Source organism: Heptranchias perlo, chromosome 17 (assembly GCF_035084215.1).
Source record: "Heptranchias perlo isolate sHepPer1 chromosome 17, sHepPer1.hap1, whole genome shotgun sequence".
NCBI lineage: Eukaryota > Metazoa > Chordata > Chondrichthyes > Hexanchiformes > Hexanchidae > Heptranchias > Heptranchias perlo.
The window spans coordinates 36,974,100-37,000,011 of NC_090341.1; the positions used below are offsets into that span (position 1 = coordinate 36,974,100).

The 25,912-nt window shown below is 42.3% G+C and overlaps 1 protein-coding gene across 7 annotated transcripts in view; it reads right to left on the bottom strand.

The window, feature by feature from the left end:
- The window catches only part of foxp1b (forkhead box P1b), a 413,548-nt gene that overhangs the window by 112,594 nt on the left and 275,042 nt on the right, over positions 1-25,912 (bottom strand). The window lies entirely within an intron of this gene.

Genomic DNA, 25,912 nt, shown 5'->3' on the forward strand with positions numbered 1-25,912 from the left:
CTTGGTAGGGTCAGTGGCAAAGGTCCTAGCACTTATGCTGGGATGTCCCCTCGTACCCCATGGATTTTCAGCCCTGTGAAATCCAGTGTGCAGGTCTAGATTAATTCAGGCATTTACGGGTTCTTAGCGTGGGTGTGAAAGTCATCAATGTAATCATGGTTTGCTAGCCTACCAGATCCAAAAGTTGTTACTATGACCATTACACCACAGCAACCAACAGAGTGGACTTTATGGTACCTGCTTTTAGAGACCATTGTACAGTCGTTCAAAAATAAGATGTCATCTTTCGTGAGCTTTTACTATTATTACTAGTTGTTCTCCTGTAATATTGTTTATGGAGAGTCAGAATCTATGCTGCTGCGGGGAAAGGGGCCATGGACATGGGGGAGGGGTCACACCTCCACTGAAACGAATTAGAAAGAAGTTTGAAAAGATCAGCATCGCAACAATTAAGTAAGTGTTTCTTAATAATAAACACCTGGAAAATAAATAAATACATAATGTTTTCATTGGTCACTGCATGCAAAAAAATTAATTAATTCCGCACACATGTTTTAATTACATAAATAAATTGTTGCACGTAGAATAGGGGAGAAGCTTTTTACCTTTGCGGTCTATCTGTTTGGTGTATGAGTTTTTATAGTGAGGGCCAAGAAAAATACAAAACTTAAAACAATAAGCATTCTTCCTTCTCTACCAAACAACCCTACAGCAATATTTAGTGGTACTGAAAGGCTCTCAAATAAATATACTTACATTTAGGACTTCTTTCCAAACTTGAATAATAGTGCTGCCCTTCCAGAATTTCTACTGTTTAAGCTTAATCACGTTCTATGTTAGAAATATTATTTTGAGCAGTATACATTTCAGACACTAAGAAAACAAAGATGGCGACTGAAAAAAAACGGAATAGTTTGATTGGTTCAGCATTTTCCTACTTGTATTGGTAGGTTTTCCTCATTGCTCTTCTGTGATCTGTTGCTTGTATATGTGTTTAATAGGTTCACTACCAATGAGTTGATTTGTTGATAATTTACAAATATACAATTTGGGTCAACGAGAAATTGTGTTTCCTGATCTGTGACATGATGGATAGGAAATGCGCACAATTATACTATTTTTATTACATTCAGTGGTTCTCTTGTGCATTGTTAACCATGAATCTGTTGCAGAGGTGCGGGGAGAGAACATCTTGAGTGAGAGAACTTGGAAAGAAGTTTATAAGACTTCGGCCCAGGGACAGTGAAGTAAATGTTCTTGACTAGTTCCTGAAAAATAAATGCCTTTGTCCACTGCACCTAAATAATTAAATAGCATAGCTGCATAAATAATTATAAGTAATAATCATTTTCAAATTCTCAATGTAGACAAAATAATGTGTAAGAGCCCCAATCGGCCCCCTCTGTCTCTGTTTCAGGCTGTCTCTCGCAGCAGCCTCTTTCTGAAGTTAGAAAAGTAAACACACTTGATTATAGTTTCCCTGTGAAATCTTACCTCTAAAAAGAATATAAAATGTATGCTACACTTTGTTTTGAAATCATTTGGAAAAAATAAACTTATAAATATTATTATAATCTGAAGAAAGACACACTTGCAGTTGTTGCAGAGAGAATCATGAAGGAAAATTCTTCACACAATAAGTGGCTGGAGACATTGTGGTTCTAGCACGTTCTGTTTCTGGATAGCTTGTTTGCTCATTCCGAATGAGTGCCTATTTCTTCATAGTTTTTTAAGCAATTGTGACATAGAAATTTGCATTAGACAGTGTGCGACATCCAAAATGTGATGAACATCTGAGGGTCAATTTTTCCCCACCCTGTGTCTGGTGCTAAACAGGCACAGTATACCCAAGGTCTGCTGTGTGTGTCAAGGCATTGTGGTATCCTGGGAATTGCAGACACAAGTGTAGTTTGCTTGCCTTCCCTTTTCTAATAAATTTGCATATGACTGAATTTACAGTTAATACATTTGAATCACAATTAATACATTTGTATATCAATCAATTAAAAGTAATTTGCATTAAGCATGAAATAACGTATCAGGCAATAAATTGGAAGAAATTTATAAACAAGAATGTGGTCACCCTGAAATGCGACCAGGAAACGTGACACAGGAAGTGTAACAAAACTGCCATCCTGATGTACTGTTTTTATAATATAGTTAAAAAATCTTCTGTGGTGTTGCTCACAGTAAGTCAGAGGACGTGCTGCTTTATAAGGACAATAACATTATACCATGTAAAGTACAGTGTATTATTCTGCTGCCAAAGTGTAGATGTGTGTCCCTTTATGGCTACAAAGTCTATTTGATTTTAAGTAAATGCTGGGTGAGTTCATACACAGATCAAATAAGTGGCTGGAGACATTGTGGTTCTAGCACGTTCTGTTTCTGGATAGCTTGTTTGCTCATTCCGAATGAGTGCCTATTTCTTCATAGTTTTTTAAACAAGTGCGACATATAAATTTGCATTAGACAGTGTGTGACATCTAAAATGTGATGAACATCCAAGGGTCGATTTTTCCCCACCCTGAATCTGGTGCTAAACAGGCACAGTATACCTAAGGTCTGCTGTGTGTGTCAAGGCTGCTAATGATCCCGATTTTGCTGTCACAAGCCATTAGCTGGCCTGTCCTGCTGGCAGGGCCTTGCGCTGGGAACTGCAGAGACAGGAATGCAGCTGCAGGCCTGAGAGGCTCTGATGAGCAGCAGCCAGAAGGCCCCAAGGGCCAAAGATCATGTTGGGAGAAAAGTAAAACAGACCAACCTGCCGTGGTGCTGTAATTGAAGTCTGTCGTAGGTGTCAGTTGCTCCTGTAAGCAGTCTGACCATCTTACTGTTATGGGAGTTGAATCACTCTGTTTTATATCCACTTGTTTCACAGCATTACATTTGTGACCTAACTGGTTATTTGTGTCTTTCACCCATGTATTGCTTCAATCTCTCTGATGGTGGACCAAGTGGTGAGATTTGGCCAGACAAGAATCATTTTGCTGCTTTATTTCACAGCATGTACAGATACAGAGCACCAGTTGTAATCAAAACTCATTACTGCACTCAGCTTCACTTTGCTTCCCATACATAAAGATAACAATGAACTCATCACATCATCTACAATAGTGTAGTCTTACTCACATTTTCCGGAACTGCGTTACTTTCTGCACAACCACTGGCTATCGGAAACTGAACCCCCGCATTCTGGCCTCCTCTCCATAAAGACTACTGTATTTCTCTAGTCAGCCTGACTCCAGTGTCAGCTTTCAGACAAACTTACTAGCCTAACTTGGCAATGACCCTAGATGAGTTCAAATGATTACAGAGTTGTTGCAGCAGCAATAAGTGTGAATGATCAAAAGCATATTACACTATCTTTCATTGTCTGCAACACGTTGGTTCAGAAACGTCATCTGAATGCTAATCTACATCACTCAGCCCTGCTATCTTGTGAACTTACCCCTGAAAACTACGTTTAACTCAATAGTAGCATTTTTTAAACCGATATCAAACTGAATGCCCCAGAGGCTGCAATAATCAGAAATCTGAAAATGTTACATTCCTTTTTGACTTGCTCCCAGGTACCCCTCAGACCCAAAGAGGTCCTTGACTCAAGGCTCGGTTTTTTGAGGCACCCCTGCATTTGGGTGCCCAATGGATAATTGTGGAGTAAATTGAAGAGGGAGGAGCACGAATGCTCCCTTCCCCCTCATTTCTGTAACAACATTGGGCCTGTGCCTATTGCATGCATAGGACCTTGTCTGTTCATTGAGAATAGCCCCTGAAATCCCAGGGTAACATGGTGGGGCAGAGATCTGATATATATATTACCCCTCCCCGCCCCCCCCCATTCGCTCCTGGGAACTGAGTGTTTCCCAGGCACTGTGAAGAGGAAGAGCAGCTCTCTGAAGTGTCGCAGACAGGAAATGTGAACATATATAAAATTTTATAATATCACTAGCAGATCTCCCATCGTGTTGCTCATGGTGAGTCAGATGATACATTGCATGGCACCAATAGGGGAGTTATACCATGTAATGCACAATGTATCAGTATTACCAAACTCAGATAGAGGTCCTGGAGTTTGGCAGTGGGTGGATAGAGCAACGGTCCTGGGGCTTTACAATCATGGTAGGGGGCAACTTGGGTTTCAGTAGCATGGAGAAGGGGTCCTGAGGACTTGCAGCATGATTGGGTGAGTGTCCTGCGTTTAGCACCATGGTGAGAGGTGGTGGCCTGGGTTCAGCAGCACTGCAGAAAAAAAACTTGGTGTTTTGCAGATTTGGAAATGGGGTGCTTGGGTTTGGTAGGGCTTATGTCACATATCCTGCATTTTAGCAGCATGGCAGGAGGTGGGAATTCCTAGGTTTGGCAATACTGGAAAGGATGAACCTGGGGTTTGATAGCACTGGGCCCTGTGCCTTGACAGCATTGGAGAGGGGGAACTTGGGGTTTGGTAAAACTGACAGATGGATTGTGGGGTTGTGGAGTTTCCTTCAGTGGAAGATTCCTGGGGTCTGTCACTACTGTGGGGAAGGGGGTTTAACAGCACTGGAGGAGTGTGTGAATCTAATAGCGTTAGGGGAGTGTCAGGGTCTGACAGCTTTAGAGAGGGCTGCTTTAGAAGGCACTGGGGAGGGGAGTCTGGGGTAGTTGGTAACTCCCTTCAACTGACAAGAGTGATTGATAGGTATGGAAAGAATAGCAACTCCAACCTTAGGCTTAGGAGAGATGCTGAGGCCTTCATGTAAATACAGAAATTAAAGTACTCAAAGATAGTTTAATTATGTTACTAAGGAATGTGATTTTTCACATGTTATTATGTTGGAAACCTTATTATAAACCCCTAGTCAACAGAATGAGAGGGAAGTAATGGTGACAGAATTTTTCTGACAAGTATTTTAAGTGATTTGACTGGTTTGCCTTCTCATTTATAAGAAATTTGCAAATGATTAAATTACAATTAATAACTTATAATTAATAAACCAGCATATTAGCTGATCAGTTGGAATAAATTTGTGCTGAGCTGGAATAACTTTGCACAGCAGCCAGGCAGCTGGGATGTAAAATATTTGACATAAGAAACTGTGTCACCGTATTGTGACAGAAAGCGTGACGAAACTGCGCACTAGACATAGCATTTTTATAATACTAGTGGATCTCCTGTGATGCTGCACATGCTAAATTAGGAAATATGGTCGCTCTCTTACCTGTCATCTTAGTGTTGCTGTCTCTCCCCCTAACTCCATTCCCCTCCCATTGCTACCTCTACCTCTTCCCCTTTGAACTAACCATTGAACATCCGTATCTTCTCCTACCCCTCACTCCACTGTCATTACCTCATCCTGTACCCTTCAACAACTCCCGCTTCCTTAATAGACAGTTTCCTAGAAGTAAAGGGAATTAGGGGTTACGGGGAGCGGGCAGGAAATTGGACATGAATTTAGATTTGAGGTTAGGATCAGATCAGCCATGATCTTATTGAATGGCGGAGCAGGCTCGAGGGGCCGATTGGCCTACTCCTGCTCCTATTTCTTATGTTCTTCCACTCTCATTCTGTTTCCTTCCTTCTCACCCCTTCTAATCTTCCCTCCCCTCCTATCCATTTCCTTAAAAGGAAGCTTTCAATCTTTCAAAATTCAACTTTCTAATGGGTACGGTAAGGTTGTGTGGTGACAAAAGCACAGTGATCAGGATTTTTTGGGGGTGAGGGGGGGGTTGTGGTGGCTGGTCAGTAAGAATGAATGGGAGGGAAATCACAGATCTGGCAAAGGAGTGGTAGGGGGAGTTTTTTTTTTATTAGTTCACGGGATGTGGGCGTCGCTGGCGAGGCCAGCATTTATTGCCCATCCCTTATTGCCCTCGAGAAGGTGGTGGTGAGCCGCCTTCTTGAACCGCTGCAGTCCGTGTGGTGACGGTTCTCCCACAGTGCTGTTAGGAAGGGAGTTCCAGGATTTTGACCCAGCGACAATGAAGGAACGGCGATATATTTCCAAGTCGGGATGGTGTGTGACTTGGAGGGGAACGTGCAGGTGGTGTTGTTCCCATGTGCCTGCTGCTCTTGTCCTTCTAGGTGGTAGAGGTCGCGGGTTTGGGAGGTGCTGTCGAAGAAGCTTTGGCGAGTTGCTGCAGTGCATCCTGTGGATGGTGCACACTGCAGCCACAGTGCGCCGGTGGTGAAGGGAGTGAATGTTTAGGGTGGTGAATGGGGGTGCCAATCAAGCGGGCTGCTTTATCTTGGATGGTGTCGAGCTTCTTGAGTGTTGTTGGAGCTGCACTCATCCAGGCAAGTGGAGAGTATTCCATCACACTCCTGACTTGTGCCTTGTAGATGGTGGAAAGGCTTTGGGGAGTCAGGAGGTGAGTCACTCGCCGCAGAATACCCAGCCTCTGACCTGCTCTCGTAGCCACAGTATTTATATGGCTGGTCCAGTTAAGTTTCTGGTCAATGGTGACCCCCAGGATGTTGATGGTGGGGGATTCGGCGATGGTAATGCCGTTGAATGTCAAGGGGAGGTGGTTAGACTCTCTCTTGTTGGAGATGGTCATTTCCTGGCACTTATCTGGCGCGAATGTTATTTGCCACTTATCATCCCAAGCCTGGATGTTGTCCAGGTCTTGCTGCATGCGGGCTCGGACTGCTTCATTATTTGAGGGGTTGCGAATGGAACTGAACACTGTGCTGTCATCAGCGAACATCCCCATTTCTGAACTTATGATGGAGGGAAGGTCATTGATGAAGCAGCTGAAGATGGTTGGGCCTAGGACACTGCCCTGAGGAACTCCTGCAGCAATGTCCTGGGGCTGAGATGATTGGCCTCCAACAACCACTACCATCTTCCTTTGTTCTAGGTATGATTCCAGCCACTGGAGAGTTTTCCCCCTGATTCCCATTGACTTCAATTTTACTAGGGCTCCTTGGTGCCACACTCGGTCAAATGCTGCCTTGATGTCAAGGGCAGTCACTCTCACCTCACCTCTGGAATTCAGCTCTTTTGTCCATGTTTGGACCAAGGCTGTAATGAGGTCTGGAGTATGTGCACTTAGGTGGGTTGGAGGTGAGCATGGGGAGTGTGGTCAAGGAGAATTAATTCCCCCTAGTCTCCAGAAATGTAGAAAAGCTTTCCCCGGAGTTACCTGGGAAATCTGCATTAATTCAAATAAGACCTTTAAGCCATTGTGACACCAATAAAAGTGTTGTGCCTACAGATGAACCCTAAAGGGAAATACACACGAGCTTCCTGGGTCTACTCATTTGCATTGCCATTGGTGCAGGAATTATTGTAAAACCAGCTAAAGCAGTGGAAATACCTGGAAACTTCTGTGCAGTCTTTAAAAAGACAGTTCAGCCTGCACTGTTCAGCAACTGACTGGAGGACAAACAGGTAAGATAGGAATATTGCTCGGCTCTTTCACTTATCTCTCATGAGAACATAAGAAATTTGAACAGGAGTAGGCCATACAGTCCCTCGAGCCTGCTCCGGCAATCATTAAAATCATGGCTGATCTACCTCAACTCTACTTTCCCACCCTATCCCCACAATAACTTCATTGCATTTCCTAGCAATACTTTTATTACACTTGTACAGAATTATAACCACTCAAGGATCATCTGTGCCCAGAGGGCAGCAGGGCATGGTGCCAAACCAGAGAAGATAAATGCACAACTTCACCCATTTAGACCTCCAAGCCCTATTGGAGGGAATTGAAAGCAGAACAAACAGATTCCTGGGTGAGGGTACCACCAAGTCAACCAGAATTATCACTCGTGCCAAATGGAAGGAGGTGGCCCTGGCACTGTCTGCCAACTCCCTCACCCCGGGACTGCAGAATAGTGCCACAAAAAGTTCCACAGCAAGCTTACACACTGTACAACTTTCCCTTTTCTTCCTTGGCCTGGACACCAGCCGCTCTTAAAGTAACACTTGCACAACTAACATTTCACAATTCTCTCTGACTTCCACATTCTTCCATCCCCTTCTCTGTCTCCTTAATCCCAAGGGGTGATGCTCACTAATTCTTATCTATTTCCCCTTTCCTGCAGATCCATCACAACAACGGGCAACACAGGCAGAGGAAGATGATGGTGAAGAGCATGATTAGGACCATACCACCCAGGAGTTGCAGGTACATGATACTGTCATCTCTCAGGTCAGCCATCCCCCTCATAGCACTACACCAGTGGAACATGGGAGGCAACACCAAGCTGCCACGGGGCAAGCCGAGATGTGTCAAGGGCCACCTCAGTCCCATGAGCCTTTTGTACAACATGAGCAGACAACCCACTCCTGTAATCCTGGTTCTCGGGTAGCAACTCGTAGAAGACAAGAATAGGTGCGCATAGAGAATGCCATACCTGTTCCTGAGAAGGCCTGACTGTAGGTAGAGGGTGGGGGAGCCCGGAAATCAATCCGGTACTCTGACCTTGTGAGAAGAAGTCAGAATAAGTTGCCTGTAGGCAAAAAAAAAGCTTCAAAAATCATTTCCTATCTGCAGAAATTTGAATTCAAAGAATTCAAAGGGGAGTAGGGAAAAACCGGGGAACTACAGGCCAGTGAGCCTAACATCAGTGGTAGGAAAATTATTGGAAAAAATTCTGAAGGACAAAATTAGTCTCCACTTGGAGAAGCAAGGATTAATCAGGGATAGTCAACATGGCTTTGTCAAGGGAAGATCATGTCTCACTAATTTGATTGAATTTTTTGAGGGGGTGACTAGGCGTGTGGATGAGGGTAACGCAGTGGATGTGGTATACATGGATTTCAGTAAGGCCTTCGATAAAGTCCCCCACAGAAGACTGGTCAAGAAGGTACGAGCCCATGGAATCCAGGGTGCCTTGGCACTTTGGATACAAAACTGGCTTAGTGGCAGAAGGCAGAGGGTGATGGTCGAAGGTTGTTTTTGTGACTGAAAGCCTGTGGCCAGTGGGGTACCACAGGGATCTGTGCTGGGGCCCTTGCTGTTTGTGGTCTACATTAACGACTTGGATATGAATGTAAAAGGTATGATCAGTAAGTTCGCTGATGATACAAAAATTGGTAGGGTGGTAAATAGCGAGGAGGATAGCCTCAGTCTGCAGGACGATATAGATGGGTTGGTCAGATGGGCGGAACAGTGGCAAATGGAATTTAACCCGGAAAAGTGCGAGGTGATGCACTTTGGAGGGACTAACAAGGCAAGGGAATACACAATGAATGGGAAGACCCGAGGCAAGACAGAGGGTCAGAGGGATCTTGGTGTGCAAGTTCACAGATCCCTGAAGGCGGCGGAACAGGTAGATAAGGTGGTAAAGAAGGCATATGGGATACTTGCCTTTATTAGCCGAGGCATAGAATATAAGAGCAAGGAGGTTATGATGGAGCTGTATAAAACACTGGTTAGGCCACAGCTGGAGTACTGTGTGCAGTTCTGGTCGCCGCACTACAGGAAGGATGTGATCGCTTTGGAGAGGGTGCAGAGGAGATTCACCAGGATGTTACCAGTGCTGGAGCGCTTCAGCTATGAAGAGAGACTGGGAAGATTGGGTTTGCTTTCCTTGGAGCAGAGGAGACTGAGGGGGGACATGATTGAGGTGTACAAAATTATGAGGGGCATAGATAGGATGGATACGAAGGAGCTTTTTCCCTTCGTTGAGGGTTCTATAACAAGGGGACATAGATTCAAGGTAAAAGGCGGGAGGTTTAGAGGGGATTTGAGAAAGAACTTTTTCACCCAGAGGGTGGTTGGAGTCTGGAACTCACTGTCTGAAAGGGTTGTGGAGGCAGGAACCCTCACAGCATTCAAGAAGCATTTGGATGAGCACTTGAAATGCCATAGCATACAAGGCTACGGACCAAATGCTGGAATATGGGATTAGAGTAGACAGGGCTGATGGCCGGCGCGGACACGATGGGCCGAAGGGCCTCTATCCGTGCTGTATAACTCTATGACTCTATAACTCCTCACTTCCACCATCAACAACTGTTCCTCACTGTAACTTATCCCACGTGCCACAGCGATACAAATCCAGGAAATTCAGAGTTGCTTCACTGCCGGCACTCACTTTGATATATTCTAATGATGCCGGTGGTGACTCGGCAGGAGGATTATAGGAGTGCTGCAGAAGTGTGAGGAAAGACAGAAATCGGGTAGAAATAGCTTCCACCTGAATTTCCTCGTAAGAAAAGTTTCCTAAGCCATTCCTGCACAGTAAGTGCACCAGAAGCAGTGAGGAAATTCACCTCTTGTATCTTTTGTTTGATGAGTGGCAATCTCAAATGTCTGCAAAATCAGATTTTAAGTATCCTGATTCTTATGGCAGGGAATGTCTCACAGAATGTCTCCAGGGGGATAGGGTTGATTGACAGCTCCATGTCCAAGCAGAGAAATATATTCAGCAGCTTTAGTCCAATTCAATAGTTCCTTCTGTTCTACAATGCTGAAGACCATGTAGAGATGAGCACACAAAGGCTTCTTGAGGAGTTTAGTATCATGCATGAACTTTGTACTATACATGCTGATCCAAGTTCAGTGTTATTAGGAGAATTAGTGAAAGTCCTGCATCTTATTATTTTTGTGAACCATGAGCTGTAAGTTCAATGTAATCTAGTGGAATCAGCTATGTTGATTTTTTGCTACTGTTTAGTCTTTACTTTTAATAAAGCTGATTGGCAGATTATAACCTAAGCCACACAATCTAACTGATTGTTCTTCAGTTATCCAAAAGAATAGAAGGACATTAGAGGGCTTATGTCATTTCCAGTGAGCAAATTACAGTAACAAAGGTGTTCTGTTCCGAGCACTATCTTACCAGATATTGCAAATATAAAGTCGAACTTCAGGTTGTGAAGAGGGAGGACGTGTTTATGGAAATTGTTTTTGATACCGGACAAGAGAGAAATATCTAAGGAAAGCCCAAAAATTGTAGCAGCTCTATTTTCCCCATGAAAACCAGTCGGGCTGAATGGCCTGTTTCTGTGCTGTAAATTCATTACAAGAAAAAAATAAATAAGTGGCTTTGATTACTATATGTTCCTTTATCTATATTTTTAATATATTAAAAATGCTGAGTGGGTTGCAACAATCAAAATGCATTGAACATTCCTGTATTAGGCTCTGTTCTATGGCAAAATCTATTATAAAAGTGTCAACATTTGCCTGCAGTATCTGCTACACCTATTGGTGTTACTGTGATGGGGGTTTTGAATGTTAAATGCCACACAACGTCAGCTGTTAAAACAAAAGCTTCTACATAGTGTACAGAGAGTTAATAGTAAAAAAAAACTGATAGAGTCTGCAAGCAGTTGCAGGCTCTAGCAACCAAGTGTTGCTGTGGAACAACGTACATTTCTGAGCCATTGTTGTGTTAGCCAGCATCCATGCTGATATCAGTAAGTAAACGAGCTAAGTAGGAACTTTTTAAAGTTCCTTTTAAATTTAAGTTTCTTTTATATTTTGCTCATGAACCTTCTTCATCCACTACCCTCCTTTGTGGCTGCTACTTTTGAATCTCGGGCGTGCTTGGTGCGGCATAATTCTCCTTCCTCTGTTCCAGACATCTATCTGCCCCTTTCAGCCTTGCACAGATGACAGTGCCCCTGCCCCCACCCCCAACATGCCTGCATTTCCCTTCCCCCAATGGCTGTATTCCCCCCTCCCCATGGCTGAATTTTCCTCACTCTTCTCCACCACCGCCCCCCCCCCCAACATGTCTATAACTGCCTTCCTCTCTCTTCCTGCCCTCACCAACACTGGCTGCATATTCCCACACTGCTCCCTCTATCCACTGATAGTAATTCATGGCCAGACTGCCTTCCTCCAACTGACCAGATTTTGCTAGTTTTGCCTTGGTACAGAGTACCAAGCTGCCACCTTTGTACTAAACTGCATTTTGGCCTTGGTTCCTCCCCTCCCTGAGTGGAATCTTGAAACCACTTCTCTCCTCTCCCCTCCCCTTTTCTCCATTCCCTCAGTGGCATCCCCCCCTCAACTTATCCCCTTTCTCCCCCCTCCTCCTGTCCTCTCCGGTCTCTCTCTACCCATCCACCCCCCACTCTCCTTCCACTATCTCCCCTCCTGTTTTGATCCAATTGGTCTCCCACCCACCTCCACTCCGGCCTTGGTCCAATTATTCCTTCACACTCTAACCTTGCTTGACTTCAAGAGTGCCTTTTGTCTAGACTCACCTGAGGTAAGATTCAACTTTGGCAGGGATGCAAAAACTGGTGTAGCAGATTGGCTGCCCGTTAAACAACCCGGGGTGTATAAAAGGCGGTGGCGTATCTGCTACCGCTGGGTTTTGTGCCCTTGCTAAAGTTGCATTTTACCCATGTGCAATGCCACAGGAGATTAACTAGCACATTTAGATTTTATCTCGTGTGTTTTTTAAAATAAGAAGATGGTAAGCAATATATAGCAAATTGGAGTTAAATATGAGGAGCATTGCAGTGGTGGGAGAGGGTATATATGGGTTTAGCAACAGTTGTGGGGAGTCTGGGACCTGGTAGCCTTCTGGGTAACTCTGGAGTATGGCAACACTGTGGAGGAGGAAACCTTGGTTTTGATAGGATGGGAGGGAGATTTTGGGTTTGATTAAGTGGGACATTCTTGGGGTTTGTATGGAACATTCCCTTGATTTGGCACAATGGAGGGAGGGGGGAGTTTGAGAGCTAGTGGGAGAAGTACCAGGGTCTGTAAGCACTGTGGATGGAAGGGCCTGGAGAGTTTTAGGAAGTGCAAAGATAGGAAGTGCACACATACTTAATTTTTTAAAATAAAAGTAGCAGATTGCCTGTGGCATTGCTAATGGCAACTCAGAGGGTACGCTGTTTTAAAACAATAGGGGTATTACCAACAGAGTGTGACAGGGAAAGTGTTACAGGAAGTAAAAGTGACATTTACAGGATGTTCATGTTATATGCAAGACTTTTAATAGATGGATAGATAAACACTAACTGCATTGAAAATTAACATTATTGTCTTAAGGGTAAATTTTCCAATTGCACGATTGGAAAATTCATCTTTTGGTGATCACTCATCATCCTATAATATATGCCTCATTTCAGAACACATTGCAAAGTTAGTCATATAATAAAGTGATTACACTTTCACCAGTGCTTTACGAAGGAGTTTTCCAATCATGAGGAAGAGCAAGAGTGTCTTTTACACTGTGGAAGGTTATCTAACATACGCTAACTGGTGCAAAACTCAATTTATATTACTACCACAGATTTTAACAAAATATTACTGTCAGTAGTTTTAGTTACTGCTACTCTTTTCAGGAACAACATTTTCAAAGATACTTCCAAATTGTTTAGTTGGCTATATCTGAATATTTTTATTCTTGCAGATAATTTTAAGCTAACAATGCACTATTACAAATATATGGCATTATTCTGTAAATATTGCTTTAAAATTGTAAAGTAGCTATTTTACTATATCTGATTTGTTATTAGACAATACTTAATTTGTTTAAAGTTTTGACTTTTTGTGCAACAGATTCTGATCCCTGAATGCAATTATGCTTCTTACTCTGCAAACATCTGTGAAAAGACTACATTTTACATTAGCTAAACGTTCACATTATTTCATTAGGCTGGTTGAAATGTTAGCAAACATGGAAAAGTAATGGCCTGATTAAATTTTGTTTTTTATTTTGACGACTGGATTCAGTTACAGATCACTCACGTAATGGTACACAAAGTAAAACCTTCACACTGCTCAATCAAAACACAATAATGGCATTAATTTAATTTATGATGGAAAACCAAGTACAGTGCAGCACACATTTAAGATCATCACGATTAAATCGAGCTCCCCTAAAAGCTTAGCCAGTGTGTAGCTGAGCCGTACAAACCAAGACCATCCTAAGTTTGAACCTCTGTCTCATAAGATGATGTCAGCAAGGGCAACAGCAGAGGCATTACAATTAGCCTCAGTCCCTTCCCTCCCCAGAGGTAAAGTGGGGAAAATGAGCCATGGTTCTAGCTCCTTAAGTGCCATCCCATAATCCTTGCTAGAAATTGCACCTGCGTGGATATTGGATGAGAACAGGGTTGGGCTCAGCTTTGATTCTCCCAACAAATATCCTTCCGACATTCCCTGTCAAGGTAAACACGTGAATGGATGGGGAAGCAGAATGTGACCATGAACCATATCCTAGCAAAGAGTCAATGCCTTCACCAGGAGAAAAACTGGCACAGAAAGCTGAGGAGAAATAAAACACCGTGAATACAAAACCTCTGATTAAATCACTTCCACTTTAGATCATCTTTTCACAGATAAAACCATTCCTATTCGTGGCAATGTAATTCATTATACTTTTGTCACGTGCACAAGATCACAATGAAAAGTTTTTTTTAAAACCATAATTTCAGCCCAAATTCATTGCCTTTCTTCCCATTGCACAATGAGCTTATAATGAGTTAAAAATTAATTGGGAGACATTTATAATCATTTTGCAGCAGGACTAACATGATAGTATCAATGCAGATGGTGACCCATTACACTGAAGGTGAGGAAGTGAGTGCACTGAAGTTCTAATGCACTGTGGGAAGTGCTAGAATATGATTTATGCCAATGATTACCCACAGAGTGAGTTCCTTGCCCTAATCATGCTATCAGGAAGGAAGCACTGAGCCAAGAGCTTCACTGTCGGATTCAAGGGGAATTGGGAGTCACCTCGGATGCTCTTGCATACCTCCTAGAGGTACATGCAGAAATGGCATCAGCACACAAAAAAATGGCCAAGAATCATTTTTTTAATCCAAGTACCAAGGTAGTTAATGGCACCATTTTAATATGTTATTTATAAAACTGCCAGCTAAAGACCATTCCATCAACAATGATTTTCTCCTCTCCTCGCCTTAAAGAAATAAAGAGCTTTATATGTCTTCAGAATGTCCCAAAGTGCTTCACAGCCAATAAATTGCTTTTCAACTGTAGTCACTATTGCATTGTAGGCAAACACAATAGCCAACTTGCCGAGCAAGGTCCTGCAAACAGCAAGGAGGTGAATGTCTAGAATGTCAAATTTTACTGATTTGGTGTTGTTGGTTGAGGAAGGGATGTTAGGCAAGACATTGGAAAAGTACTTCTTTGAAAAAGTGCCATGGGATCTTTTATGTCTATACAACTAGGCACATGGGGCCTTGATTTAACATTTCATCTGAAAGATAGCACCTTTGACAATGAAGCACTCCCTCAGTACTGCACTGAAGTGTCAGCCCAAATTATCACTAGGAATTTCTTCAGGGGTTTACCCAATCGGTTACTTTAAGTTCAGCAGAAACCTTGCTGACACGCCTATCCGGTTTATGCCAATCTTCTGCCGAAGTTACAGTAGCCAATCAGGAGAACCCTAAGGAAATTCCTGGGCTGTGTGCCCAAGTCCTGGAGTGGGGCTTGAGCCCACAACCCATAAGGCACTGATTCATGCTACAGCATATTTCCGTGCTGTCTGGCTCTGCCCAACAAGTGGTCATTCTTCTTGTGTGAGCCTAGATAGTGACAGCAGGCTATTTCACCGTGGGGGAGGGGGGGGGGGAAATCACAGCCAAACACAATCCTTTGCTCACCTAACATCCATATGTGTGCATTTTCCCATATGAGTCACTAGATAAAGACTAGGAGTAAAAACTCTAGTCAGGAAACTCCTGACCCGTACCTTGCAGGTGGTGGAGAGGCTTTGAGGAGTCAGAAGGTCAGCCACTCTCCGCAGAATACCCAACCTATGACCTGCTCTAATAGCCATGGAATTTATGTGGCTGGTCCAGTTGCGTTTCTGGTCACTGGTGCCCCCAGGATGTCGATGGTGGGGGATCTCAATGATGGTAATGCTACTGAATGTCATGGGGAGATAGTTAGGCTGTCTCTTGTTGGAAAAGGTTATTGCCTGGCAGTTGTGTGGTGCGAACGTTACTTGCCATTATAGCTCAAGCCTGGATGTTGTCCAGGTCTGGCTGCATGGACAGCCTCATTAGCTGAGGAATTTCAAATGGAACTGGACACTGTGCAATCATCAGCGAACAGCCCCACTTCTAACCTCATAAGGGAAGGTCATTGATGAAGCAGCTGAAGATAGCTGGGCCTAGAACGCTGCCCTGAGGAACTCCGACAGTGATGTCCTTGGGCTGAGATGTCCTTGGCCTCCAACTACCAACAGCATCTTCCTTAGCCTCTGGTAATGAATACAGTCGCTGGAGAGTTTTCCCCCAATTCCCATTGATTTCAGTTTTACTGGGGCTCCTTGTGCCACACTTTGTCAAATGCTGCCTTTACGGTAAAAGCAGTCACTCTCACCTCATCTCTGGAATTCAGCTCGTGTCCATGTTTGGTCCAAGGCTGTAATGAGGTCTGGAGCTGAGTGGACCTGGTAGAACCCAAATTAAGCAGATTATTGGTAAGTGCCGTTTGACAGCACTGTTGACAACTCCTTCCATTATTTTGCTGATGATTGAGAGTAGACTAATAGGGTAGTAATCGTCTGGGTTGGATTTGTCCTGCTTTTTGTGGATAGGACATACCTGAGCAATTTTCCACATTGTTGGGTTTATACTAGTGTTGAGCTGTACTGGAACAGCTTGGCTAAGTCTGCAACACAGGTCTTCAGCATTATAGCTGGTATGCTGTCATGGCTCGTATCCCTTGATGTGTCCAGTGCATTCAGTTGTTTCTTGATATCACATGGAGTGAATCTAATTGGCTGAAGACTGGCATCTGTGATAAGGGGGACCTCAGGTGGATGCTGAGAAGGATCTTATGTCTTGTAGACTTGTTTTAAGTTTTAGCCTTGTCTTTTGCACGATCTGAACCAGTTGGATTTTTATGGCAATCTGACAGCTTCGTAGTAACTTTTATTGATACTAGCTTTTTGTTTCCAGATTTTTTAAAAAACTGAATTTAAATTCACAAATTGCCATGGTGGAATCTGAACTCACGTCTTCTGGATTATTAGTTCAGTAACCTAACCACTACACTACTGTACCCCATAAATTGTAAATTGTGTCAAACTACCAAACTCAGCTGCACTTCTGAGGGAAAGCCCTGAATAAACGTAGAGGGAGAAAATTGAAGGCTGATGTAGTATGCCTCCTAGCTGCTGGTTTAGAGTAGCTTTGGTGGAGGCCTGAGTGCAGGAACGTCTCTCCTTTCATCCAAAAGTGTTGTATGGGCTGGGAAGAAAATAGAGGGATTTTACATAGAATTTGAAGCACAGAAACAGGCCATTCTGCCCAACAGGTCTATGCTGGTGTTAATGCTCCACATGAGCCTCCTCCCCACTCAACTTCATCTAACTCTATCAGCATATCAGCGGATCAAATGCATCCATCACTTTTTAAAAATTACGAAATATATTCACTTTTTAAAGATAAATTAAATCAAACAGTTGCACAATAGTGTCGTACCTTCATTATGCTGCCAAATATCTAGCCTACTCAAGAACATATTTTCTTTTACTATAATACTCTCAGAAGCATTTATAGTTGCACAAATTATTTCACTGAATGCCAAATATAAGTGCTGTTGCAAAAGCAGTAAATAAATGGTTTTGGCACTACGATACATAACAAAAGCAAATGCACTAAGTAGACTACACTCCTCTGTATATCTGGTAAAGGCTAAAGCCCCAATTCTAACCTAACGCACCCGGCAAAAACTAGGAGCATTCGGGTTGGACATCCGATTTACATCCTGCCCCATTTTACGCTCCATTGACTTCAATGAAGCGATAAAATCAGGCGGGGTGCAAATTGCGCATCCAAACCAAATGCACCTCATTCTCGGGGTGCGTTAGGTTAAAATCGAGGCTGTAGTCCTGCAATTTCCTGGGAGCTGCTCTCGCTCTGCTGTGTAACTTGACTGGGAGGGCGGCAAAAACCTCATTTACATCGCATTACCGACAAAGCTACAATGGTGGAGTGAGAGCATCTACAAGATATTTCTGTGCCATACACTTTTTGTTTAAATATCAAGTTATTTAAAGAATATTTCTCCTCATTCATTTCCACCAAGTATTTACTGTTAAGTATATGGTAAGGGTCAAACTCATTTAACTGTATGATTTTGCAACACCTACATAAAATACATGTTTAAGCAGGAGATTGATGGCCGCTGTCCTCACCTTTCCAAATGCTAATCTGCTAACTGTTCAACTTAGCACTTCAGTCATCCTTAAAGCTAAAGTATTATTGTAAATGTTTTCAAAATAACTTTTAAAAAAAATTAGCATGATTACTGTTCGATTATATGTTTCAGATAGCATAACTAATTGAGGAAAATCAGCTTCAGCTACCTAGGCCCCATTCTCTGGAATTACCTCCCCAAAAGCCCCTATATGTCCCCTCTCCACCTCCCTGTCCCACGACAAGACCTTCCTTAAAACCGAGTTCTTTGATCAAGCTTGCGGTCACCCTCCCTAATAGTTCCTTCTTTAGCTTGGCCATCCATTTTTCTTTATGCCTCAGTGGAGTACCTTGGAATGATTTTCTATGTTTAGGTGTTGCATAAGTGTAAGTTGTTGTTGTAAACACTTAAAACAGACTGGTTCCATGATGTGAATGTTTTTTATTTCTGGAATATTCCTGAAAATAATTAGCTCCAGAGGAAAAATTAATTTAGTTTCCCTTTGAAAATATGCAATTTTAAAATCATAGAAATGTAGCTACTTTGATTAATGGATGGAATGATTGTACCTCTGATCAGGGTAAAAGCAAGAAAACAGAACTTCAGAAACACAATGGTTAAGGAGAGAAAGTAATCATGATGTGTTTAATCCTGGGATTGCTGGGAGGTCCAAGAAAGTCGCAGTCACCTTGGCCGGTCGGTCTTTTAAAGTTGTCAGCTTACACACTGTGATGCTGGAACAAACACTACAGTAACATAGCTTCTCAAATGTCAACTGTAGCTTTATTAATGTAATAATTTCACACAACTAAAATACATGTAAAATATAAATACAAAATGTAAATACTTCTGCACACATTTGGTCATTCCTTCCCATTCTTCTTTCCCATATTCTTTCTGACCCATTTTAATTTAAATTTTACTTTTTCTCAATTTAATCTAATGTAAATTTTGCATGCATAAAGCGTTCAAACCTGGAAGGAATGGATCAAAGATGGGTAAATAGAGTTGAAATACAGATCACCCAGGGTCTAACTGAATGACGGAACAGACTCACGAGGCTGAATGGCCTACTCCTGTTCCTCTATACTTGTGTAATGCCACCTTGCAAACAATCTCATCATTGGCAACCTAGAGAACTTATGCACCTGGATAAGCAAACAACTCTGTGCCACAATATTGACCCTATGTTCTCATGTGAGCACTTGCGCCGTTGCTAGACCTCTGCCAATGCTAAGAGTTATCCAATTATTGGGTTAACTTTGCCATCAATTTTTCCACCACTTAGTTGGGAAAGTATCTTGCATCCCCTCAATACCTTCCCCAGATGGTCCAACTGTGATCAGAAACTAACTGTGCAGAGAAATGGATTGCATACGAGTTATAAGAGTACCCTTACTGTTTTGTTGCCAGTAGATGTCCACAGTAACACAATTTATTAATGGTCTACAGTATACTTGATACAGCCACTGGTGGTATCTAGTGTAGGGTGGCCAGTCCACTTTTCGGGTAGGCTATTAAGTAATTTGCAGGACTGTAAACTGAACAGTATACGTCCAATTTTTGATTGCTACATTTAAAAAGGTTATGCATGTATGCAAGTGGACCCCTTTTACATTCACATATGACAGCAGACTTGTTTTGCACATGTACTCAGGCTTTTTTCTTTCAAAAAACTGTCCCCATTTGATTTTATACAGGAAAAAGGTGGCTGCCCTCGACTAGCAGCACAATAGTTTCTTTTTCCTTGGGGGGGGGGTAATCAATATTAGAATCTTACAGCACAGAAGGAGGCCATTTGGCTTAATGTTAATATTCAAAACAGTCACCAGTAAACTGACATTTTTCTTAAGCAGGTTGTAGCAAACAGTGTAAAAATAACTGTTTAATACAAACGCTTGTGCATCTTTTTGAGACTCATTTTTTTAAAAAAATGAAACGATATCAAGCAATCCATCACTGGTAGTTATAGATGATCCCAACCAGTTGCAAAAATATACAGGAATGTTTCATCAAGGATCTCCTTTTGAAAGGCAGCTTCATTCACAAGTCACAGAGCAACCGTGACCATTTGGTAATAGTAATTTTAGGCTTTATTACTGTACCACTTTAACTGTAAACAAGGAAACAAAATTGTGCACAAGATGCAGATTTTTTTTATGCAGACAAAAACCTGCAGATCTGAGATTCCTCCAATTTTAATTATATTTATTATAATACCCTTACTTTCAGTGGCATATTACTCATACAGAAGTCTCAGGAAAATTCCTAAAGCTTTCAAAACAGCAGACATACAGATGTGAACCGCACCCCTTCCCCAGTCTGCTTATGTAATGGACAATGGCTGTTAACCCAAACATCAAAATATCTTAGAAAGGACAAAAAAATAAACGTACACCTTCAGTAAGAGACAAAGGTGGGGGTGGGGCAATTTTGTGACTTCATAGATTGTCCATAATTCAAAAGAGAAAATCTACAAAACAAGAAAAACTGCTTAATTTGGACAGAACTACCACAATCTGGTTCTAATATCTGGTATGCATAGCAATCTTTTTTTGACAAGAAAAGCATTTTTTAAAAAAAACCTTAATCTTTACTGAACCAGTACAATTGTGAAAATGTATGCAACAGTTGCAAAGTGATTGCGTATCCATATAACCAATATAAGTCATTAGAGATACGCTACATACTTGAGAGGAATCATAAAGAATATATAATCACAGGCCAAATTCTGCATTGCACAAGCAAGAAGTGGAGCAGATTGATACTGTCACATTGTTTAAACCACATTCTCTTTTGAAAAAAAAATTCAGCTTCGTCCAAGTATCGACTATATAACCTGCATGGATGGCAGCAATCTTACTGTCTTGCTATCTCAACTTGCTTTCCTGACTGGGCACCAAGCCAACGGGGGTAGACCGCCCCTCATTGTCACTTCTATAGTGTGGCGCTTGCACCAACTGCTGTTATTCTAGGCTTCAGGAAATATTATAACCACTGGATGGGCTCCAGTGCTGTGCAGTAATGAGTTGCAGATTTGAGCAGTTTGGTGTGCATATGCTGGGACAATGCTATGGTGTGTACAGCACAGTAGTTCAAATGCTGCCTACACAAACTGAAGGAAAAGGACCCTCGGCTCCCAACAGAAAAAGCCTGAGACTTTGAAGAAAGGTTAGCATTCATCTCCTACCGTGATCCTCATTCAGCCAGCATTCGGAAAAAGAGAAAACACTACACCATTTGAGCTTAATGGGAAACCCTTAAACCACACAAAGATTTTACTTTAAAATCACTATTAAGATTTGAAAGATGCTTTTATATAACCTTTTGGGTTTCTGTTCATTAAAGGAGAATTACACAATAGTAAAGACTGATTGTTAAACAGTCTATATTTTGAGCTCAGTTTATTTCTTAAACCCACTAACATTGTACAGGAAACAATGAGCACTACTTGCAAAGATCACGTCATGACATTTTCATAGCTGCTCATACATATCTTTTATGATCCTAAAGCATCAGACATTTTTCACTCATTAAGAAAATGATACGAATGGAGAGTACTTTAAACAGAGAACAGTTGGTCACATCTCAATGTACAGACAATTCTCATGTACACTAATCCAAAACATTAAATTTTGTTCCACATCCTGCTACAGTTTGGTTTGAGAGCTTTTTTTCTCCACACAAATGAAAAAACCTCAGAGTACATAGTTCTTGCATTACCTCATGCCTACATGCAATATGTTGACTTCACTTGTTTAAACTACGCATTAAGAAGTTCATTGTGGAACCATGTGGACATAACATCTTCAACACAGCTGCACATCACATAAACCGCAATAGGTGGCAGCAGCCTTCCCATGATTCCAAACAGAGCAGACTATTATTTCCACAATTTTAATGCCCCTGCTTGTGGCAGTGCTACAAAATAAAACTATATTTTTCCACAGTACTAGTGGACTATCAGCAAGGGTCCAACGCTGTGGTTCCTAATTACCTTCTTCTTCACTCTTGATCCTGTGGCTCCCATAATTAGTTACCTGGGGCTGCAATCCAATTTGAAGTGATGACAAGAAAGTGATCCATGAAAAGTAATAAGTTAAATCCAATTTCAGTCTGCCTCTAATTAAATGCACATGGAACTAATGACTCAACCCTACCATTTCAGTGATAATGTTAATTAGCTAGGTGGGAGTCTCTTTTGCAGTATTCTACGGGTAAACCAAGTGGTAGGGGGAAGGGAATGTCCATAATTACACGTGACATTTTAGGAAAATTGTTAGCAATTTACACATTTATGACCAGTCAAGTACACTTAGTTTGTCTTTTGTTCCTCCTCAAAAAAATGTTTCATGCTGTACATCAGCTTGGAAAATTGATTTACACATCTCCAGGCAATGTTTTGCATTCTAATGTGAAAAGTTGATAACATTTTACACAATATCTGCTTCATACAGCCTACAAACACAACATTTCAATCCATTTCTGTAAGCACAATATAACTGAAAACTAATGATGGCTCAGAAAGAATGCTACTTTATTCACTTAAATCAAAAGAAGCCAAAGTCTGAAGTTAAAGTGGGCACAGATTAGATCAAAATTCAGACCATCAAGCAACAATTGGCCCATTACATACTCTAGAATGAATGTCCCGACACCTTTCAACAATTGCCGCCTTTGCCAGTTTACTGTCTTTCACATATATTCAATGACATTTTTGCAAGTCAACGCAAAAACAATTCCTGCATGTTGAGCTAGTTTTACTGAACAGAGTTGACCTCAATATATCCATTATCCCTATCATTCTACTGTGTGGGGGGGGGGGGGTGAGAGATGTGGAAGAACATGGGAGGGGGGTGGAAAGAAGGAATATATCCATGGTCTGTAACAGGATAGTTGCATGTGTAGCCTTGTTTGAAGTTGGGGGGAGAGGAGAAGGTGAGAAATGCTGTCTACCAGTTTGAATTGTGCCAATCATGTGATGGGAAAGATGATGGTTTTACTGCTGGCACTCGAGTCACTTCATTTTTCTTAGTGTTTAGGTGAAGAAGGGCAACTGTCAGTATTGTGGGGCATTTTCCAAGAGCCACTCTGCCTGCTCGCTAATAGCCTCAATATTAAATCCTTCAGCAGCCAAGAAACTAAAGTTTGAATCCTCTGAATTTCAAATCTGATTTTAACCAAAAATCTTTCCTTAACATAAGTTATCATCACTATCAGGAAAATTATTTAAAGATCATTTATTTTTACATGATTACAACTAAAGTTTGCACTTCCTCCAAAGGCTCAATGAGTTAATCCAGTGACAATTTTAGGGTGATTACAAGCACAATCACTGGTCTGTGCTGAATTATCTGATCTCTGCCAGTGCAGCAATTAGGGGGCTATAATTGGCCACAGTGCTCCTGGGTTACGTACGGGAAAATCCCCCAATCCCGCGACTCCTGCTGCAAAATCTATGTGTGTGGATGTCAGTGGAGGACAGGACTGGGGTCAGCGGAGGTGCACATTGTTAAGATGAGAACAAATTTCCACATACAACAACAGTAACTTGCATTTGTATAGTGCCTTTAACGTATTAAAACATCCCAAGGCGCTTCATGGGAGCGTAATCAAACAAAATTTGATACCGAGCCACGTAAGGAGGTATTAGGACAGGTGACCAAAAGCTTGGTCAAAGAAGTAGGTTTTAAGGAGCACCTTAAAGGAGGAGAGGTAGGGAGGCAGAGAGGTTTCGGGAGGGAATACCAGAGCTTAAGGCCTAGGCAGCTGAAGGCACGGCTGCCAATGGTGGAGCGATTAAAATCAGGGTTGCGCAAGAGGCAAGAATTTGAGGAACGCAGAGATCTCGGAGGGTTGTAGGGCTGGAGTAGGTCACAGAGATAGGGAGAGGTGAGGCCATGGAAGGATATGAAACAAGGATGAGAATTTTAAAATTGAAGCGTTCCCGGACCAGGAGCCAAAGTAGGTCAGTGAGCACAGGGGTGAAAGGAGAACGGGACTTGGTGCGAGTTAGGAGACGGGCAGCAGAGTTTTGGATGAGCTCAAGTTTATGGAGGGTGGAAGATGGGAGGCAAGCCAGGAGAGCATTGGAATAGTCCAGTCTGGGGGTAACAAAGGCATGGTTGAGTGTTTCAGCAGCAAATGAGTTGAAGCAGGGGCGGAGATGGGCAATGTTATGGAGGTGGAAGTAGGCGGTCTTGGTGAAGCAACAGATATGTGGTCAGAAGCTCATCTCAGGGTCAAATAGGACGCCAACATTGGGAACAGTCTGGTTCAACCTCAGATAGTGGCCAGGGAGAGGGATGGAGTCGGTAGCTAAGGAATGGAGTTTGCGGCGGGGAGACAATGGCTTTGGTCTTCCCAATATTTAGTTGAAGGAAATTTTTGCTCATTGGACAAGCAATGTGACAAATGAGAAACATTGGAGTGGTTGAGGGAGGTGGTTGTGAGGCAGAGCTGGATGTCATCAGTGTACAAGTGGAACCTGACGTTGTGTTTTCGGATGATATCGCCAAGTGGCAGCATGAGGATGAGAAATAGGAGGGGGGCAAGGATAGATCCTTGGGGTACTCCAGAGATAACAGCGGGAGCTGGAAGAGAAGCCATTGCAAGTGATTTCCTGGCTACGACTGGATAGATAAGAATAGAACCAGGTGAGTGCAGTCCCACCCAGCTGGACGATGGAGGAGAGGCGTTGGAGGAGGATGGTGTGGTGAACTGTGTCAAAGGCTGCAGACAGGTCGAGACGGATGAGGAGGGATAGTTCACCATCATCACATCACATAGGATTTCATTTGTGACTTTGATAAGGGCCGTTTCAGTACTGTGGCAGGGGCGGAAACCTGATTGGAGCGATTCAAACACGGAGTTGCGGGCAAGATGGGCACGGATTTGGGAGGTGACAACATGTTCAAAGACTTTGGAGAGGAAAGGGAGTTTGAAGATGGGGCGGTTGTTTGCAAGGTCAGTGGGGTCAAGGGTGTGTTTTTTGAGGAGGAGTGTGATGACGGCAGATTTGAAGGGGAGGGGGACAGTACCTGAGGGAACCGATAACAATATCAGCTAACATGGGGGCCAGGAAGGGTCAGCAGTTTAGTGGGAATAGGGTCAAGGGAGCAGGGGTTGGGTCTCATGGTCAAGATGAGCTCGGAGAAGGGATGAGGGGAGATAGGAGAGAAATTAGAGAAAGATGAGAGTTCAAACATCAATCATTTTAGTTTTTCTTTTTTTTAATATTAAAAGTATAGTGCTTCATGTAAATATTTTTTTTACCATGAAAATGTTGCAATCCTGGCTCAAGGTCATTGTACTTAAATCCAGCTTAAGAAAGTGCAGAAAACTGTTGTTTTTTATGTACATTTTTAGTGTGAGCAGCTAAAATGGCAAGAATGCACATTACTGGAGTACATTTAATATAATCCACATTATGAATGAGAAACAGCAAGACAACGCAGAGAGCAGAAATCATTCATGGTATTAATAGCATATAGATTTATATATAAATGTCAAAGATCCAAGGTAGCATCACAATAAATGTACAGTGCATTTAATTACTCTTTGAATGCATTTATAAAATTGAATATTAATAATGAGACTTCAGTTTCAGGGCATCAAGCCTTCATATGTATCAACAACTGTTTCCGTAGGAGAATCTACCACTTGGTGTCCACTGTTGATCTCTGTAACAAAATTCCTAGTTTGACTATGAAAAGTGGTTGGTTTGATCCTTTCAAATTATTTGAATCCTGGCAAATAAGCTCACAGCTGAATGGTCAAAGCAGTCACAATTCATTTTCTAAAGGAATTTTTAAGACAT